Source organism: Eubalaena glacialis, chromosome 7, assembly GCF_028564815.1.
Source record: "Eubalaena glacialis isolate mEubGla1 chromosome 7, mEubGla1.1.hap2.+ XY, whole genome shotgun sequence".
Lineage (NCBI taxonomy): Eukaryota > Metazoa > Chordata > Mammalia > Artiodactyla > Balaenidae > Eubalaena > Eubalaena glacialis.
The window spans coordinates 86,970,350-86,991,501 of record NC_083722.1 but is presented as its reverse complement, the minus strand read 5'-3'; the positions used below and the strand labels follow the sequence as shown (position 1 = coordinate 86,991,501).

General features: G+C 41.4%; 1 protein-coding gene across 5 annotated transcripts in view; it reads right to left on the bottom strand.

Moving 5' to 3' along the window:
• The window catches only part of ATXN7 (ataxin 7), a 127,309-nt gene that overhangs the window by 20,679 nt on the left and 85,478 nt on the right, over positions 1-21,152 (bottom strand). The window lies entirely within an intron of this gene.

Genomic DNA, 21,152 nt, shown 5'->3' with positions numbered 1-21,152 from the left:
TCTGCAGAGCTCTGCTAATTGACACTGCACGGAATTCTTTCTGCCTTTCTAGCATAGTACCTCTCCAATTTTCAAAATAGCAAAATGTTAAGAAACAAGTTGTACCTTAATTTTTTTATTTTTGTCACTACCCACCAGTATATGGCACCAAATAAGAATGTTTCTAGGGTTATCTTATCGTTCCCTAAGAATCTATGCTGAAATTTTCCAGTGAATCACTTCACTCCCCACTCCCAACCCCCCCCCCTTTTTAAATAATCTCACTTGACTACAGATGGCACAGCTCTTGTTCACACCATAGGATGCCAAAGGCGCAAGACAAAAATACCACAAATAGCTAAGCCTGCTTTTTATACCAGGAAGTAATTCATGGTTAAGTAAGGACTACGCAGGCTTAACTGAAAGTAAGTCTGTCCACTAGAGAATCAGGTTTTCTCAGAGTAAGGCAACCCACACTAAATAAATCGAGAGCTGTTGAAGAATGTTACCATCGGAAACAAGTAAATTATTTAGTAACTTTATCTACTTAAGTACCTCAAGCTGGTAGCTTGAGTAGCTGCCTTTAGTTAAACTTGTAATTTAAAATATGTTTGCTTTACTCTTAAGTTTTAAAATGTATGTGATCCAACATTTATTTATCACAGTATGGAAGCTATAAGAGTATTTTTTAAATTAAGCATATTAGAATCAATTTGACTACAACCATCATGTAAAGGATTTATTTCCAAAGGTCCTTTTACATCAGTCCTGAGGCTCTCTGTGAAGCTGTGCTGACTTCTTCCCAGAAGGGCATTAGCTCAAGGACGCTTTCTGAGGTACTAAAGAGCCTGCTCTACACAAGGACAAAATCATCATGCTACCTACAGGCAGAATTCAAATTCTCCAACTAGACCACACAAGGGCTACAAGCAGGTCAGGAAGGCTAAACTGATAGTAATTTATAAGTGCCTGCTGCTTTTTTTCCCGCCAGATATGAAAGTAGTGTGTAAGGAAGGGAAAGTTAAAATAACAAGTTTAATAATTTTCCAAATTTGGCACCTGAGGTTTTCTTTAAAAAAAATTAGTTTCCTTCTCTTCCATGATCCCAAAACACTCTGAATATACTTTCAAGCACCGGCACTTGTCAGCCAGGACTGTAAAAATCTGTCTCCCGTTCTGCCAACTCCCTTGGATGGTGGAGCTTCCTGTCTCGGTCATCTGCCCCTGACAGCATGGCACAGAGTAGGCCTTCAATTAACATTTGCCCCATCGGTACAGCTCTTCTTATGAAGAGAGTGATTTTCAAATGGTCCTAGACCAGTGGTTCTCAGCCTTGGCTACACATCGGCCTAATCTAATGAGCTTAAAAAATACTGATGCCTCAGTCCCACCTTCAAAGATTCTGATTCTGATTTTTCTGTGGCCTGGGCATCCAGACTTTTACAAGCTCTTCTGTGTGATTCCACTGCGCAGCCAATGGTGAGAGGCTACCCTAGACTAGGCTAATGCCTCAAGAACCATTAACCACAGCTGAGTAAATCACCATCCGTACGGCACTGAGAACACTGCCCGCACGTGGCACTATACACCAGGGTTTGTTAAATGAAGCTCACCGCTACTACTTGTCCTCAACTAGTGTTTTCCAAACTTCCCTCAACTGCAAACTATTTTCATCATTCTTACCAAAGACACATAAAATACTATTTTTTACTCAACACTTTTATTCAAATTATCAACTGTTCCTTCCTCCTCCTTAATCTAATACTCACCAGTCTTTCACGGGGACAGCATTGGTATTTTGGACACAACAATCCTTGGACAGGATTTCAGGGTGGTTAGAATTCCTGTCCCCCAGCCCTTAATCACCAGTAAGTAGTGCCCCTCTATCAGGGGCAACCTGAAACTACCCCCAATCTGTTTTCAGATGGCCCAACGTGAAGCAGGGTACCACTCTCAGTGTTTTCCAGAACTCTTATTGTTTTCCAAAACAATAACATCTATAAAACAACAGGTTTAAAAAAGTGTGTAATATATATTTCTGATATACATTAAAATAATTAAATATTTAAATTAAAATGTTCAGCCACAAAAATCACCCCCAGTGGCAGTGTACTAAAGGAATAATTCCCATGTCTGTGGTACAAAGAGGGGGAAAAATTCCAACCAGAACTTTGACTTCTAGGAAATACACTCTTTTTACTATTTTGGCGGTATCAGAATTCTCAAGCAAGTGTCTCAGAGTAAAAGTGATATATTTTCTCTGACATCAAATGATGTAAATAAAATTCTCAATCGAATTAAACATAGTTCACTATAATGCTTGTTTTGAAAATGTAAACTTATTCCGAAGTCACTGATCTACTAAGGAACAATTTGAGCATAAAGAATTTTTGCATTTCCTTTTGCAAGATTTCATCTGCAAGAAGCACTAGGTGAATGCAGAAAACCACACCTGGCTAAACTGAGCCACGTGGGAATAAAAGCTCACACCCTCAGCCTGCCCAGCCCCCCCGCCCCCCCCCCCAAAACATTCACCATCCACCTCAGTTCACCATGGACCTTAGGAGCCACACCATCCACAGCTGGTGCTACACCTTTTCCTCCGTATCAGATAATCTTCCACCACTTCACAATAGCTTACATACTGAAACCCTTCCGACACCTACCTGCAAAAGCACGTCAGGTTGTTTTCAAGGAAAACTGTCATATTAGAATGAATATGTATGTATTTTTTAAACCATTTAATACACATAAAACTGTGCTACCATTCTTGTTAGGTTCCTATCTTTTTCTGTGTGTCACCGATGAAGTTTTGAGTGTTGTGCCCATTATCCCATTTTTCTAATGAGTCTCCTGTGGTTTTTATTGTGCCATTTTGCATGGTGCAGTAATTTCTTAGGAATGTGTGCTGTCTTATGGCAGAACTGGCTGCAACTTCCAGTCTGCCCTTTCAATTTTTTCCTTCTTTCTTTTTTTAGCTGCACCGAGCGGCATGTGGGATCTTAGTTCCCCTGACCAAGGATCGAACCAGAGCCCCCTGCAGTGGAAGCACGGAGTCCTAACCACTGGACCACCAGGGAAGTCCCTGTCCTTTCAATTTTCTATTCCCATCATAGTCCACTTTCCCTGTTTTCTTCCGTTAACGCTTTTTTTTTCCTGAGTTGTCTCTTAACTCTTGATACGGGATTTCGCATTAGAAAATCAAGAGTCAAAGCTTTCTAACATTAAAGGTCAGCTGATGTATCAATAACATTTCAAAAAAGTTGTATTTTCTACTGCAGCAATAAAAGCTATTTAAAAACTAAGAATGGCAATCTATCATGTGACCTTCCTTCATTCACTAGAACTTGAAACAGACTGCGCGCGCACGTGTGTGTGTGTGTGTGTGTGTGTGTGTAACTGTGATTCTGGCTGAAAAGTGCCAGCTCAAATCCTTGTCATGCTGCTGAATTAAGTTGTTCCTTCACATCATGGTCTGGTAACTCATTCTCTGGAAAGGGTGGCATTTGGCTTTCCCTTCACGAGAAAGCAAAGAGGAAAAACCAAATTAAATTATAGATGAGTTGGACTCTCCCCAACCTTTCACATTGGGCCCTTATTTTTCTTAAGATTTTAAACTGGGCTTCCAGTTTTAAAAAAGTGTTTGTTTCTAGATCAAAAGGGAAACGGGCAAGTTATGGGTAGGGTTAGGGACCTTATATTAAGTGGACAAACTGGTGGCCAGATGCTAAGCATAACTGAAGTGTGGTTTGGTGAGGAGTCCAAGTTGAGTTTTCAAAGCACTCCTCTCTCCAGGGTCTGGCACCAGCCCAGAGAAAGCACACTCTGTCCCTGAATGAGGAGGGCACTGTGAACGGCTCCAGCAAGCAGGAGAGACAGGCAGACCAACAGACAGACAAACACAGATACAGTGAAAAGACAGAGCAGAGACAGAAGGACAGACACGGGTGAGTGTGTGGTGTATGTGTGGCAGTGCTGGGGTTGGGGGCGGGGGGGACCACACAGACAGACAGATCTGGAAACAGAGACAGGGAGAAAGAGACAGAGAGCAAGAGATGGATGCATCGGGCTTTCTTCCCTTGTGGCCTGAGCATGTGATACCACTGCAGGCAAGGGTAGGATACCGGGGTGGCCAGGGGAGAGGACAGCTTTAAGTCTTCCAAAATAGAAAGCAACCAAGAATACTGAGCTTATAATTGTGGATTCACGCTGAGGTTTAAAAAAATATATATGTAAGTGTTGACACCTAGGTACAAACCAAAAAGGAGTTCAAAGCAAATAATTAGATCTTTTAAAGGCATATACATTGCTTTGGAAAAAAAACTAAAGATAACTTATAATATGTAAGTGTCAAAGTTAGGACACAAACCTAAAATGCAGTCAAAAGCACACTGTCACTTCAAATCACTCATGCTTGAAAAAAATCTAGAAAAATATTTGTCAAACTTTTTTTAAGTGGTTATCCCTGGGACTGTAGGTCTATTTTTGAAAAACTTTTCCACAATGTTTAATTTTTCTACAACAAATATGGTTTACTTGTTTATTAAATACATACTTTTAAAAGAGAGAGATCATTTGGTGTTCTGGCCTCAATTTCACACATGCCAAAATAATGCAAGGCCTATTATCACTCGGGAGCATAGAATCAATTTGTCCCACACTCAATGATCATCACGCAAGAGCAGGCAGAGTGGCTAACAGCTCGGAAAAGCCCACAAAACTATTTTTACTCCAAGCCCTTTTCTGGTATTTTATTAAACCTTTTGCTAATCTTTTATGATCCGAGCAACTGATTAATGGAAAGTCTCACCTGCAACAACAGCGGCCACTACTGTTAGCGGGCAGAGACCACCCATCAGGCACCATGCTACGAAATTTATAGGGATTGCCTCATTTAGTCCTAACCATCTTCCTACAGAGCAGATACTGCCATGATCCCCACTTTCCAGATGAGAAGGCCAAGGCTTTAAAGGACTCAGGTCGGTCGCCCAACATCACCCAGCTAGCGAAGAGGCAGGATCAGGATGCAACCCCAGGCAGGCTGACTCTAGTGCCCGGGCGGGACCACATGACAGTCCACCTTAAGCGGTGTCATTAGCAGCCACAATGCACGGTCCAAAGGCAGGCAGAGGGGTGATGGTGAGGGTTGCGGCATATGTCATCTTTCCAAGTGCTCCGCAAATGCAGGCTATTAGCACAAAGGGCGGCACAGCTGGAACATACAAGTTTAAGACAGAGTTTTGGTAAATTTGGGGTGGGGATCCAGAATCTGTTTAAGGGAAACCCAGGCTGTTGTGGATTTAATCTTCCTATTTTGGAAGTTGCTATCCTAAAGATTAGCTATGGGTGTCAGCCAGTGTTGCATTTGTCTTTTTTTCCGCAGGGAAACATTAAAGATGGTTTGAAGAGTGAATTTTGGTAGAAAGTGCCAGTCAGAGCTGTCTTTCTGGCTTGGCTAAAAAGAATCACTTAGAAAGTTCCCAGATGGATATGCTCTACAAAGAACCCATGAGGAGGAGCAGTTATACCTGTTCTATACCTGTAACAGAAATACTTGTTCTATAGGATTAGGCTGGCCAGCCCCCACAGACCAACACCATTATGCATGCTTGCAGTCACGCCCTGGTCCTGGTTGCCTTCCCAGCAGAGGCTGTTGGGCACAGTCTTAATTAACTAACCAGCTTGAATAGAATCCAAAGTAAAACCAAAAAAACTTTTTTTTTTTTTTTTAATAGATCACTTGAAGGGGCAAGAACGCTGGAGTCAGACACATGTGGGTTCAAACCCTTGTTCTGTCACTAACTAGCTGGGTGACCCTGGGCAAAGACCTGACTCTACCTACTTTGGCAGACTCTTCATCTGTCAAGCCTACCCTGCAGGGCTGTTGGGATTAAATAACAGAGTTGTAAAGCCTGCAGCCCAGGGTTGACTGTGGACCAGGTACTGGGTACTCCATAGGGAGTAAGTAAGACAGAGGCCCCCTGTTGGTCCAGGTAATGCCAGTTACAGACTCAAGTGAGAAAGGCCAAGCAGACAGAAATCAGTGAAGGACAAACCAAAACCACTTACTCTACCTTCCCCAGTGTGGTAGAGACTTAAGTTTATAGATTTAGTTTACATGTCAGTCCAGGAAGATACTAAGCTCTTCTCAGTCAAGAGCTCGGAAGAACAATGTTTAGAATTCATTAAAAATGAAAAGGGATTCCCTGGTGGCGCAGTGGTTAAGAATCCGCCTGCCAATGCAGGGGACACGGGTTCGAGCCCTGGTCCGGGAAGATCCCACATGCCGCGGAGCAACAAAGCCCGTGCGCCACAACTACTGAGCCTGCGTTCCAGAGCCCGTGAGCCACAACTACTGAAGCCCGCATGCCTAGAGCCCGTGCTCCGCAACAAGAGAAGTCACCGCAATGAGAAGCCCACGCACCGCAACAAACAGTAGCCCCCGCTCACCACACTAGAGAAAGCCCGCGTGCATCAACACACAGACAAAAATAAAAAAATAAATTAAAAAAAAATGAATAGGGCTTCCCTGGTGGTGCAGTGGTTGGGAGTCCGCCTGCCAATGCAGGGGACACGGGTTCGAGCCCTGGTCTGGGAAGATCCCACATGCCGCGGAGCAACTGGGCCCGTGAGCCACAACTGCTGAGCCTGCGCGTCTGGAGCCTGTGCTCCGCAACGAGAGAGGCCGCGATAGTGAGAGACCCGCGCACGGCGATGAAGAGTGGCCCCCGCTTGCCGCAATTAGAGAAAGGCCTCGCACAGAAACGAAGACCCAACACAGCCATAAATAAATAAATAAATTAAAAAAAAAAAAAAATGAATAAATTCACACACCAACCAAAAAAGATGCTCATTCAAGCTAAAGTTATTTTATAAGTAAAAAGTTGGCTCATTTTCCTGACAGAACTGAGTCACTCAGGAAGAACTGCAGGTGAAAAGAAAGTGAAGATCAAGTTTATGGATCCAAGGGTGGCAATTTTATGTAGATTATCAAAGCAATGATTCCTAAAACTCACAAATTCTTCTCTAAATGAAACTCACACTTTTGGATAGATTTGGTCAGGTAAGGTTAAACAGAGTGCATACTCTGTTACAGAAAATGCTCTATAACTGCTCCCATTTAAAGCAAGGATTTTTAATAATCAAGCTTACACATAGCTATAAAATGTAAAACACAGGTAAACATATAGAGCTCCTTTGGCCAGGCAAAGCAATTAATAATTACATATACCAAAACCTCAGTTTAGAAATGCTGGGTCATTCATTAAGCAGCCCTTTTAAAAAACTAATCAAATTGTTTATTTTGACATCCAGGTTGAAAATAACTGCTATGTGCTATTCCCCAGCTCCCAGTTAACCCAAAGTAGCCATCATAGTTCAGTGTCAGGCCACCAAACACAACTCATGAGGCATCATCTGTCTTTCATAAGGATTATGACCCACTATGAAACATCTAAAATCAGGACCTGAGGCAGACTATATATCAAGACTGCATATTATTTGTGTGTGTGTGTGTGTGTGTGTGTGTGTGTGTGTGTGTAATATATATAAAATTCAGTGACTGACCAGGCATACCCAATTCAGCATTATCCTAAGCAGTATCTGTGAAAGCACACTTTGGGTGGACACATCTATTTTTTTTCTTAATAACTATTACAAAAAAAACCTTGGCACACTTTTAAAGTCACACAGTGGACTATGTGTGGACATAAAGCATTTAATAGTGTCTCCTCACTACTCTCACTGTCAACTTCTCCCTGTAAACGTTCTTATTCTTTTCTAAAAGCACTTTCACGTGTCTGACCAGCAAACACAATCCAACTCCACTCCTTGTCATTACATATTCTTTTTTAATCCTAAATCTGCTTTTTCTTTGATCCAATTTCTGGAGGGTCCCCAGGGAGTCGACCGGACTACTCCAGAGCAAGGAAAGCGTAGTCTGATGCTAAAAAGGAAGCAAATCTGTGGGACTGTCCCTGGAACATTCAAATCTCAAGTTGTGGAATCCAGAGCTGACCTCTGACACACAGTGCCTCAAAGGACAGTTCACCAAAAGCCAAAACCAGAGCCGCGAGGCAGCCTCAGAGCATGCTTAGGTGGGTTACAAATGGCACTGGAACACAGTGAGGAAGAAAAAAAGGTCTTTACACAAAGCACTCGGCATCATTTCCACTAGAGAGATTTAACTGAAAAGGATGATTTCAACACTGGCTGCCCTAACAAATTAGTCTCCAACTGCGACTTCTGCCAAATGCATTTCTCCTCCCCCCAATGCAGAATGTTTTTAAATTAAAACACGAGGGGAAAGTGCAGAAGAGAGAGTCATTTACAGCACTTGGGCCACTTGAAACAACTTTTCGCCAAGGTCTATAATCAAATTATCAAGCTCTTGAAGTCAGTGCTTTATGACGGAAATAAAAGCCCCACTAAAGTATTCCAGGTCCCTTGGCATTTCCACGTCTCTGGGCAGGGCGGCACTGCAGCATTCCCATTCACACTAGCTGATGAAAGAGAACAGATCACAAAGGGCAGATTACAAGGGAGAATGACTCCAGCTCCGGTGGGGGAAGGGACAGGCGTGAATGGATTGTAAATAATGTTGCTAAGAAAGGACCACAAATATGGCAACCTCAGATAATCCTCTTGCCAGGAATTCTTCCCATGGGGACTGTTCTTTCTGAACTTTGCTTTCAAGTATGTGAGAAATATGAAAAACTTACTGAATATCTGGAGGTAGCCCTCCCCTGCTGTCCCAACTTGTAGGTCTGTGCAAACATTAGAAAAAAATGGCTTTTAAAAATTCCAAACACTTTATTAAAGGAGATGGCATGATAGAGAAAAAGAGGGGACACTGGATGGTATAACAACTGATCACCTCAGTTGGGAGAATATCATTTCTTCATAATCGTTGTCATAAGACATCTTGTTTAAGGAACACTGAATGGTCTGAATAACAGTTCATTTCCTTAAGGGGGCCCTTCCTATCCTCCTGTTCAAGGTGCAGACTTTGAACTGAGAGTTATCACCATGATCTCAGACAGACACACACAGATGTTTTTAGCAAATGTTAACTTTGGGGAAAAGGCTGTTACCGCCTTGAGCAAAACACAGCCACCAAACTACGCCACCTCTGTGATGTTGCCGTCACCATTTCTGGCTACAGGATATCATGCAATGAACGACATGCTGGCTGACACTTCCACTTTGCTAACAGTCACAAGCACCTCTCTCCGCTGTCCTCAGGACACACACTGTTACCCAAATGATATTGGCAGAGTACAGCAAGCACTCACCCTGCCTGAAACAAACAGGATCTCACGGTCTGAGCTCTGAGCGATGCACAGCATCTCCCCCGAATTCGCTCCCATTGACTTGAAATGTTTGCACGCCTCAGGTATCAACATGTGAGAAGAAACCAAAAGCCAAAACCAAAACTCCATCAGTCTCCATTTACTTTTGCTTTAATCCTTTATCTGTTGGGGGAAAAAGCATCCTATACGTTTAGCGATCTATCATTTTAAGTTTAGCCTTCCAATTTGTGAACACCTTGCACAGGTCAAGCATCGACACCCTCAGTCCTTACGCAAGCACCTCTCTAGTCACGTTTTGGGTCTGGGTCCCAGTTTTTCTCTAATGAAAGATACAAGGCTATCATCAAAATGCAAAAAGTATGAAGAAAAACAAACTATGCCTTTACCACTCCAATCCAGTTTTAACACACACACAAAGGGTAGGGGAGAGAGAGAAAATTAAAAGAAACCTGGCAGAACTCAAACTAGAGGAGTTCTCTGTTTTTGTTCTGTTCGTTTGTTTTTTAAAACGAAAACTTCTGTGCAGGAATCCCCTCAGGGAGCACTGTCCTCTGAGGCCAAAAGGAGCAGCAAGTCCAAGGTGCAACGGAATGACAGCACCATCTGCTTCAGAGTGCTGCGCCAGTCTGTAAGCTACATCCTTATTGCTGTTTCCCACTAGTTTTGTGGCCTTTATACTTCACTTTATTGGGGGGAAGGTGGGGAAGGGGTGAAAAGACCGTGAACCTGGGAATAACAAAAACCCCAAACTCACAACGCAGCCCTTAAAGCCTCCTCATTAAGCGCTCTGTTAATAAGGAATGGGTGATTCATGACGTAACAATGCCAGTGAGGAGTCTGCAGCACGTGGTTATTTTTTCTGAAGACAGAAAACAGCGTCTGCCCCACCTACAGGATGGGGCTGTCAACTAATCAACACCAAAAGCGATATGCAAAAATGAAACCAGAAACAGCAGCACTAAAACTGCCTGACGAGAAATAAGAGTTCTTAGAAAAATCAATTTGAGGGAATTAAACAGCAATTTGAATAAAGGTTTGAAAAATCTGTTTGTATTTAAAGTTCTGCAAACCAGTAGCTAAATTTCAGCCTCAATTAGAACCATCCGGTCAAGCACATTACTGCAGGAGGCATGAAAGGTGAATCCAGTGAAAACTAAAGATCTCAACTGTCACCTCACTTCCTGCTTGCAGACAAGGCATGAGAGAGTTAAGGTAACTTTGAGAACAGCCGCCCAACCCACCCAGGAAGAATCTGCTTGGCTGTACTGGCTACCTTAATAACACAACTGAAAAAAAATAGTCTTTTCTGGCAGTCAGTCAGTAATTAAATTTTTATACACTCAATTTAAGTTACTGAATGACTTCCCAGGGTTACTGTTTGTATTCTAAAGTTGTTCTTCCTCTTGACACAGTGTTCTGCTTGAAACTTTGCTGTGGATTTGAAGTATCCGACAAAACAGCTTTCAAACACGTTCTACAGGAAACACGGTGAACTGCCTGTCATGAAACCTCACTCACCACAAGTGAGATAAAAAACAAACAGTTAAAGCGTGTTACAACGTTCGTCCATTTTTAGAGAGCGACGTAACCACTGCTCTCCCTGTTTTGAGATATGGGCACCGTTTGGTGCAAACCTCAGCATTTTGTTGGAGTTAATAGCAAATTCAACTCCTGCCTGCGTTTGACCTTTGGCCAGATCACTCAAATGACATTTCAGCATGGCTCCTGTGGACGGCCGGCAGCAGCTAATCCCTCTAGTTGCGATTACCCCCCTGATCCACCAGTCTGCAGAGCGCACTCTCTCCACCACTTCAGCCACGAAGTGCTCCGGGCCTGCTGGCGGGGCAGGACGGCCACCAGACGAAGGGGGCCTGTGCCAGCTCGCCACGCTCGGCTCTGCGTGGGTCTCTGTCCTGTTCCCAAAGACCTAGCCCACCTTCCGCAAGCTCATCCAGAACTGGGCCCCGAGCCAAGCCCAGCCTCGGAAAACTGCCTCGGAAAACTTACCCGGTGGAGCTTTCAGCCCCCGTGCGGAGGAAGGGCTGTTCTGAAGAGGCTTCTTGTTACCTTCCATTCACATAATTTGGTTGTGCTTCATTGCACACTTGCTACTGCAGGCTTGCATCATGATTTGAGTCTGCCCACCAACTCCAAATATGCTCCATGTTTGGTCTTATGTAACATTTGCTACTACTGTAAAAAGCACTTGAATTACAAAGGTCCTGGCAGATCAACAGAAAACAAGGGGTGGAGTCTAATTTCATCTAATATGGTCATACAAGGCGTCCTGGCTGGTGTAAATTAATCCTTCTCTTTGAAAGGCAGCTGGCCAAAACTGAGGGAGATGGAATTTATAAATTTAACCTGCTAGAATTAGAATGTAAATTACCCACACCTGATTTTCCTGAGTAACTAAAATGACAACTATTACCAGGTATATTAGAAAATGTACTTGATTCGTTATATATCTACACTTTAAGCCTCGACAAACCTACAAGTTTTAATGTTATACATTTTTACAAGTATCAGCAGTCTTTCTCCACATTCTATTTCCCCACTATCTATACTTTAAAACAACAGAAGTCTGTTACACCTAAGCATAGTTTTCCTTAAATCTAGTAAGAAAAATCTTAACCCATTTTCTGCGCATGTTTGTAAAATAGTCTAATTTCAGAAAAAATATATACCTTATTGTCCAGAGTTCAACCACTGGATGACTGACTAAAGCTGGGGAACTTTTAGACTTTTAATCCAAAAACTTCTCTAAGTGGCTCTTTGTAAACCAGGCCTTCCTGGTTTAGCTGTTTGTCTGTCTTCAGCCCTATTACACTCCCTGCGTCACTACTCCCCAATTTTGTCAATCGCCAAATCTTACTATCAAATAGACATGGAAAAAAGCAGCCAACTGATCTGAATTTTATGATAATAAAGGCTGCACACATAAATAGACTCAGATGCCTGATAGTTCAGAATGAACACTTTTAAATGTCAAAAGGAGGGGGTAAATTCCTCTACAAAATACCATCACCCAACACAGACTATTTGGCACAAAGTCATGAATTACATGTGTGGAAAAGATTTGGCCTGGAAGGGGTGGTAAAGAGTTGTGAGGCATAGGAAATGGCTTCTATTAGACCAGACACAAATTCTAAATTTACTGTAAAACAAAAGAGTAGTAGCCACACTGCTTTATTTTCACAGCAAGCATTCAGACCCTAACCATAGCAGCAATATTAAGATCTAGAGGGCTTTCTGAAACCCTCCCCCCGACCCCCCACCAGATTTCCGGTTCAAACAATGCAAAACTATGGTGGTTCTTAAAAGACAGAAGAACACAAGGAAAGAGCCATCAGCAGGACTTAGAAGCACAGGATGAGCAAATCTTTCCAAAGTTAATTAGCAAAAATAAGACATTTAGGTTAACTCACTGAAGGGTTTCTTAAGCTAGCAGGGAAAAAAAAAATTCTATTGCCGTACTACCTGATTGCAGAAAGTTTTTTAGCATCATTCCCTGCACCCACCTGCCCTCGCCCTCGCCAAGGGGGAGCTGAGGGGTCTCCCTGACATCGTCAATGGCAGAACTGAACTGGGATAAGAGGACCTGACTCAGACTAAGCCTCAGCTCCACATCACTGCACCCCTCAGCCTGGACACCAGACTCCTTGCCAGTCTCCCAGCACAAACGCTTGCCTTTCTAGTGTTCCCTTTCGTAGATGGTGATGGTGCTAGTGGGGAAAACAATCCTTACGAGAACCAGCCAACCCAAGACAATTTTGGGAACGAAGTCTTTCTGTAACCCGGAGGAACTTCAGGATGAACTTCAGCAAATCTTCTTAAATGCTACAAACATACATCTACACTTAATTTCATATATAAACAAGAAAGAAACAATCCTAATCTATTTTTAAGACCTGCATCAAAGAAGGGATGAATGATAGTGCAAACCAGAAAAATTAAAATTTGTACAATAAGAATATAAACAAATACACAACAACTGGGCATATAAAGCTCAGACTGAACTTTTAAACACATACCTCTCTTAATGCCCTGAGTAAAATGCTTAACCAAATACCACCCTGTTCTGCTTGGAAAGCATTATTACTATTTTCTTCAAACCATTTCTCAATATCCTATCCAAATAAAGTTTATATTGATATTAAATCTCCCAATGATGGTTCATATTTCAGTGCCTAGGTCTGGGGACATGGTCACATTTCTTTTTTCTTATGAAAAAACAAAACTACAGACTACAGACTAAAAAAAGACTACAGACTAAAATACCATTTTAATAGAATAACATCCATGCCTTACAGACCAAAAATTATAGGTATTGGCTGTGGTGTGGATGGTGTGCACTCATCAATTTTACTCTGGTTGCACAAAGGGAGTCCTGAACTGACACAAATTCTTCTGTGAATTAGCCCGCTCCCAGCAAACAAGCAAACCGGCAGCAGCTAGGAGGGGCCGCGAGGGCTTGGGTTTGGCCGCGGCCTCAGCACTTTTAGTTGTGTAGCCTTGGGCAAGAGACTTCTGTCCCTCAGGGTCTGTGCCCTCCCCTGAGAAGCAGTAATACCGCCTCCTCTAACAGGGCCTCGGTGAGGAGTAAAGGAGGTGACACATGTAATGCAGTGCCCAGCACATCTTAAATGCTCGATAAATGTTAGCTATTACGATTAGAAAGAAGGAGAAACTGAATGGTGGACATCATTCAAAATAAAGGAAGACCAAGAGAAAGACAGCGCTTTCTGTTACAGAAACTAGTGAGGTCCCCAACAAATCTTGGGATTTCCTAAATCCAATCCTGAGAAGCCAACAGAGGTGTCATTTGGTGTTCTGCAGGACAACAAACGAGCTGTTGGCAGTTGGGAAATCCTGTGTTCCTGTCACCAGTGGCAGCCAGTTCTCCAGCTTACAGAAGCACAAGCCTCCACTCACTCCACTTCACTGTCTCAGCAGGCCGGGTGAGTTATAATTGGCCTTAATTGGCACTTACAGGAGCTTTAACATTCCTTACCTGCTGCCAAGGAGCACTTGAAAGGGGGAGAAAGTATTTTCAAACTTGGAAATACCAAGCAATTCATTCAGCTGTGGGCCGGGAAGCCTGCTATCCAGAATCAGATTAGCTTCACCAAGAAATGCTGCTATGTTATTATCCAGTGCTCATTAGGTGCTCACACAGGATTAGGAGAGGTGGGAGATGAAGTTTAAAAGGGGATAATTCACCTTGGGGGCTAACAGCACGCAGCAGCCTCCCTCTGGTTGGCATCGTCTGATCTGTTTGGTGGACACTTCTTCAGGGCTCAGCCACACTTCGTGTGTGTGTCCCTTTTCAGCTGTTCAGATTGTTCAAAGGCAGGCAAATGAAGTATAACCTCACAGCCTGATTTACATAGGCTTTGAGTGAACCACAGTCTGACCTCAGCCCAGTCATTATTTGATACACAAAGTGAACACTGTTAAAAGGTGACCAATCACACCAAATTCAAGGAGGATAATGAGATCAGAAATAAAACTGGCAATAGTTTTTCACTGGCCCCGCAACTGATCTCAACAGAAATTACTGTCTTCTAGAAGACTACACATTTTGCAGAGAGGACTCTCAGCCTAACAGAACTAGATTTCTTCCCTAAGATAAATTCCACACAGAATGAATAGAAATCTCCCACAAATGCCAGGAAAACTTCCTATAATTGTTTAAATGAATATTTTAAAAATCATCACTCGTTTTGAAAGATCTCTTTACCTCGTATCATTACTCAAACTATCACTCAAACTCAGAAGACACATGCTACACTGGTAGTAAACAAAAGTTTGCACTTGTTTGCGAAATCGACTTCAAAGTCAAATTACAATTAATCACACTTGTGCATATGCGTGCAAAACACTGTAAGAGGCTTTAGGAAAAAAAAGAAATGGAAGTTTAGAAAAATAAATAAAACACCTACTCCTGGTGGTGATACTCTCATACATGGCTAGTAGAGATACAAAGTATTAACAGCCTTTTTGGAAAGCAATCTAGTAGCAGCTATTAACAATGCAAATAAATATCCTTTTTGATCCCAGAATCCTTTCCTGAGACTCTATCCCATAGAAACAAAACCACCAGCAGTTAAGGACTTATGTAGCAGCGTGGCTACTGCTGCTTTGTTCATAGAGGCAAAAAGCAGGAAACAAAGTGAATGTCCACAGACAGAGGGTCTGGCTGAGGAAGCTACCGCACAGCCACACCTTAAAAAGGGGATTAGTGTTATGTTGGGATGTGAATGGATCTCCATGTTGTATGGTTGAGTGGAAAAGAAGCAGAAGTATGCGTAACAGGATCCATTTTTTTTGGGGGGGGGGGGTAAAACTATGACCAGTAGCCCCTGCTAATAAAACATGGGATTACATGTGTCTGTAAAGAGTTATGAGCATGAGGAAAAAATATAGAATGATGTATATTAAGTTACATACTAAGAATGTACCAAGTTACACAGATGGATTACAGAGTGGAGAGGACCGTTACAGTTGGAGAAGGTGGGGCGTCAGAGCCAAAGAAACAAGAAAGATGGATGACTAATAAGAAAATAAATAAATAAGTAAACATTAAAAAAAAAAAAAAAACAAGAAAGAAGTAGGCTGAACTGAAAATAGCATGTTTGAGATTACTACATTTGTGTATCTATGTAAGTATATATGGTGGATGTATGCATCTCATATATTCACGTATCAATCAAAAAATCCACTAAGAAACTGACTTGAGTTTTTGTTACAAAAAATGCACTGTGAAGAAAGTGGAAGAAAAATTTAAACAGCATGAAATTCTGGTATTACATCAAAGCACTTTATCCTGACTGTGGAACCCATTTCATTTGTTTGGCTACACAGACTGAGAGTCTAGTAACACAACTGAGCACAGTAAGAATAACACAGAAAAAGGCCTATTAGCCACTCTTGCGAAACAACACCTTAATTTTCTAAAGCTCACTACAAATCTTCTGTAGTAGGAGTTTCAGCAATCTTTTTAAAATATCAAGCATAAGAAGTAATGAAACAAATTTCATACTGGAGTTTTTCACCCTAGGAGACTACAAATCAAGAACTGTATCATGTGTGATTAGGGGCTGATGGCTTGTATTTTAAATTGAGATAATTACCTTCCTCCATTTCTCTTTTTATTAACTTTCGAACACACAAGAGGAAAAGGTATACAATTGCTTTGACGTTCAAATTGAGCACTGTTGTCTTAAAAACAGACTAGAGAAGAAAACCTAAAGACTGGAATTTCTATACACACAATAGGGAATGAGGAAGGAAACAGATATATTTAGCCATTGCCCCCTGCCCCAAACCAGTTTTAGGGGCTTGAACTAGCATGTGCGTGGGAGGAACTACCCCAGCCAGGTAGTAAGTAGGTGCTACTGCATATCCAAGCGATAAAAACTCCCTCTTCTGGTCAGACATAAGACCACAGCTTAATGAGGTTGACACAGCAGGTGTACGTGTATCTTAACTAGTCAACCCACAAATTAGCCTTGTGAAATGATTGTCAGGGAAAACATCTTTCCGCAAATATAACTAAAATATGGATTTATATCCTGAAATGTCCCCTTTAAAATCTGAAGCACATCCATCCTAATAATTTCTATATGTAGCAGACAAGTCAAGAGTAACACTGGCGAACATTAACAATTTTTATTGATTGATTGATTGATTGATGCTGCTGGAAACTCACATTTTCACTGCCTCATTCTGGTGACACAAATCAGAACTGTTGAAGTAGTTCATTCAATCACAGTAGCACTAACCTGGAGGGCAGCTCTGACCAGCCTCCAGGTGGAAAATCAATACACTGACATACTGACAGACATTCCCAAAGAAGAATGGGTTTAAAGCGCTGCACGTGATAATGTAGCACTAACAATCTATATGTCCACCAATAGGGGATAGGTTAAATTAAATACATTAAGAAAGTGGAATAATAGGCAATCTTTAAAAAGAAGGAAGTAATGTGCATTAACATGGAAAAATAAGCTAGATCACTAAGTTTAAAAAAGTGAACTTATAATAAGTCTAATTTTCCATGTGTGTGAGAGAACAAGAAATATACAGCCAAATATTCCTTTGTCCAGGGTCTAGAAACATTCCAAGGGTTTATGTCAACCTGTACCCCTGAAAAGTAAGATGGAGATTTACTTATTCTGACTGCATGTTTATCCTCTTGCTGATGGTTACTGTTTTTCCTTCACAATGTGCATTACTATGTTAATAATGGAAAAATCAAATACATGTGTTTTTCCTTTTTAATCAATAAGTTTCTATTACCCAAATGAGAGCATCCCTTTGTTTCCTGGCTTACATGACTAAATTACTGTTCCACTAAAAAAAAAAAAAAAAAAAAAAAGACAAAAACAACAAAAACCCAAAAGAATAAATGACCCCAAAGTTTGGCATCACTGCAATAACTATTTTCTATCCCCACAATCTCTAGAAGATGTCTAAAGACTGAATGAATATATTACGTCAAAGGCTTTTCATTCAGGTCAGTACACCTCATTAAAACAAACGAAAGCCCATATACAAATGGAAAGAACAACCCCATGATCTACAAGCTAAGGAAATCCATCCAGCTGCTGAGGCCAAAGCCCCAAGAGCCATTTCTCATCCCTTCTTTTCCCGTCTCACTCAATCCCAGTCCATCAGCCACCCCTGCCGGCCTTCTACTTCTGTGCTGATTCCTATTCTAACCGCATCTCTCTGCCTCTGCTGCTACCACCTTCAACTTAAGCTTTCTCTCCAAATCCCACCCTCACCTGGACTAGTGCAATACAGCCCACTAACCGTCTCCCTGCTTCCACTCTTGCCCTCTATGTTCCTCAGAGCAACCATGAATCAGATCAAGACACTTCCTTGCTCAAAATCCTCCAGTGACTCTGCATGGCCTGCATCGGCCAATCCTGATTCCTTCCATCTGGCGCAGCACCCCTTTCTCCAACCTCAACCTGGACCCCTCTCCTCCTTGCACACTGTTTTTCCACCTCCTCACTGGCCTTTCTGCCAAGCTCATTCCTCCCCACAGGATCTTTGCACCTGCTATTTTCTCTTTGTGGAACACTGCTCCTCCAGATCTTCAAATGGCTAGCTCTTTTTCATCAGAGACCTCACACATCAACTCCTCAGAGCGGCTTTCTTTGACTAGCCTTACCAGAAGTGCCTTGCCCCAGTTATTCTCTCACACTATCCCAAACCTTTATTACTACCTGAAATCATCTTATTTTACTTGATTTCATCTTTCTCGCTCTACCCTCCCTAAGCTGCATGAAATCGAAGACACTGCTTTCCGTTCAGTGGAGAGCAATGCCTAGACAGGAGGTACTCAATAAATACTCGTTAAATGTGAATGATATTATTCATTTCCAGTTTATGATTTTTTTAAAAACCCCAAAGGCACAGACATTAATAAAGGCACAGATTTCAGTACAAAGGAAAATCAATACATTTTATAACTAGCAATTAAAATGTTGCTCCTACAAATGGCATAAATAACACCATTTTAAATGTACCTGCTTATTATATAACTAAGAAAAAAAGATAAAATTACATTGGTTAGGGACAAAGTGATCCTTTATCTGATGCTACTTAAGTTATTTGAAAATTTTAATTAGCACTATTTGGCTTGTGGTAAAGAAGAACTGAATTCACTGCATTAATTTTACATCATGCTGTTCAGTGACAAGAAGCTTAGATCAAATAGTTAACTTGGAATTTCCTTCGAGAATTAAACTAATGTCTACCCTGACATTGCTCACGTTTTGATGTGCCTGCTCTGGTTTGCTCCCTTCCCTGGCTCAGCCCCCCACTGCTGGAGAAAGGCCTGGCGTGTGTCTTTGAAGTAAAAGAGTGAAGTATTTTTGGCTCTGCAACAAATTTCAATCTTTATACTGAGTGCAGAAATATGCCAACCAATTCTCTAAAGAAGCTGAAAAATGTTATGAGGCTGTAACAAAAAGAGGAGTAGCTTGGCTTTGGATAGCTACTATGATTTAGGGTTAAACAAAGTAGAACAGGCTGAAGAGAAATCCAATGACTATGCTAAATCAAATATCTACCTACTACCATTACGTCTTCAAATTACTAAATGTCCTCTCTGAGGTAATGGGTTTACAATGCTGACCCAGCCACTCTAAGCAAACTTAAAATTCTACCTGAACTAGAACGTCTGTCATTAATGACAGTTTTGTGACATGTGGAATTCATTACATCTACTCTAGATTTTCTTTTAACTCTATACATCCTTATTATATGCAAAAGAAACAGATGTAAGTAGACAGAAAACCCAGCCTCGGACATTTTATCTGTGTGAATGAAATTTAATTTAGGAGTTTGTTCCATAAACTGGGAATAAAACCATCCATTCAGTGGGTCGCTAAGAACAAGAAATAAGATAATACGTGCAAAAACACTTCGTGAATCAAGTACAAATTATCATTACTCTGTGGGCTTTTAAATGAATGCCAATCCTAAAAAGATTAAGTATCACTGTAAGTTTCAAAGTAGAATAAGACCCAAATTATAAGAATGTAGAGGCCAAATTTAGCTAACAACTGGAGAGAAAAAAGAAACATTTTTTTCTTTATCCAAAATCAAAGTTACTTAATAGCCAAATAAAACAACTCATTCAAAATACCTGAATATGTTACTTTCCACGTCTAAGTCCATCAGATGACAAGAGGGAGAGGGTGTTCTTTATTAAACAGCAAAACCTCTGCTCTGTGATGCAGATTAACTTAATTATATGATGGCAATCATTGGTCACAACTATGTGAAATTGTTGTCAACAATGGGATCAGCATTTTTACCACAAACAGCCCATGGGATCTCATAGAGTAAGATTCATTTTGCTCTTACACTGACGGGCTTTGAAACCAATTAATTAGCTCAAAAAAGTATGAGTAACTTCTGTTTACTCGTCCTCTGCTGAAAATGACATTTTAGAAAAACATAATTTATGCTGGCACCTAAAAGAATCCAAACCACCTCAGTGCACTTCAAGGAACATTAAGTCCAAGCAATACACGTGGCTGTTAATTTTACAGGATTTGTAATATCTGCAAGTGGAGAAAGCTCTCAGATTGCAGAGGTGTTTCTGCTAAAGGTACCTTCACAAAGTTATGAAAAAGCCATATTTATGACATCCCCATCTGTGAAGCGAGGTCTGAGAGAGGGGCAGATGTTTCACACCGAGCCCAGACTCCCACCCCACTTACAGCAATGGGACGGCACGCAACACGTGATATCGATGGATAAATGGCAAAGGGTATTTAACTGTGATCCTTTTGCAGATCAACACGAGATTTGAGAATACTGCTCACTCGGTAAGGCATTTCCTAGGCTAGGGCTGGCCTCAGGAGACAGCTCCCTGAACATCAGAGGAAACCAAATCCAACAGCTTGAGCTGGTGTTTCCCCAAACGTGGAGTAGGTATCACTCTCCAACATTAATAACATTAAATCTCAAGTGAAAACTTACTCCCTTTCCAAATCTCTTTCAAGTCTTCTGGTAACATCACGCTACTCTGTGGATGACACTTGCCTAAAACGTGCTAGTCTCGCTTTTAACTAAGAGAGCAGGCTTCAAGGCTGAGTGCTGGCATTGGCAAGAGCAGCAACAAAGGATTTAATCTTTTCACTGTGTTTATTTTCACACTTACCATCTATGGCAAAGAAGAGCAGTTTTCCCGTTGATGATTCTAGTAAGGTTTTCTTTGTGAAAGATTTATTTAAATAGAAATGGTTTGATTTAAAGAAAAAATATTAAGTGGCATTAAATAAACAAATCATAAAGATGGAACTCGGTGGATCGAAATTGGGAAAAGGTGGCAGA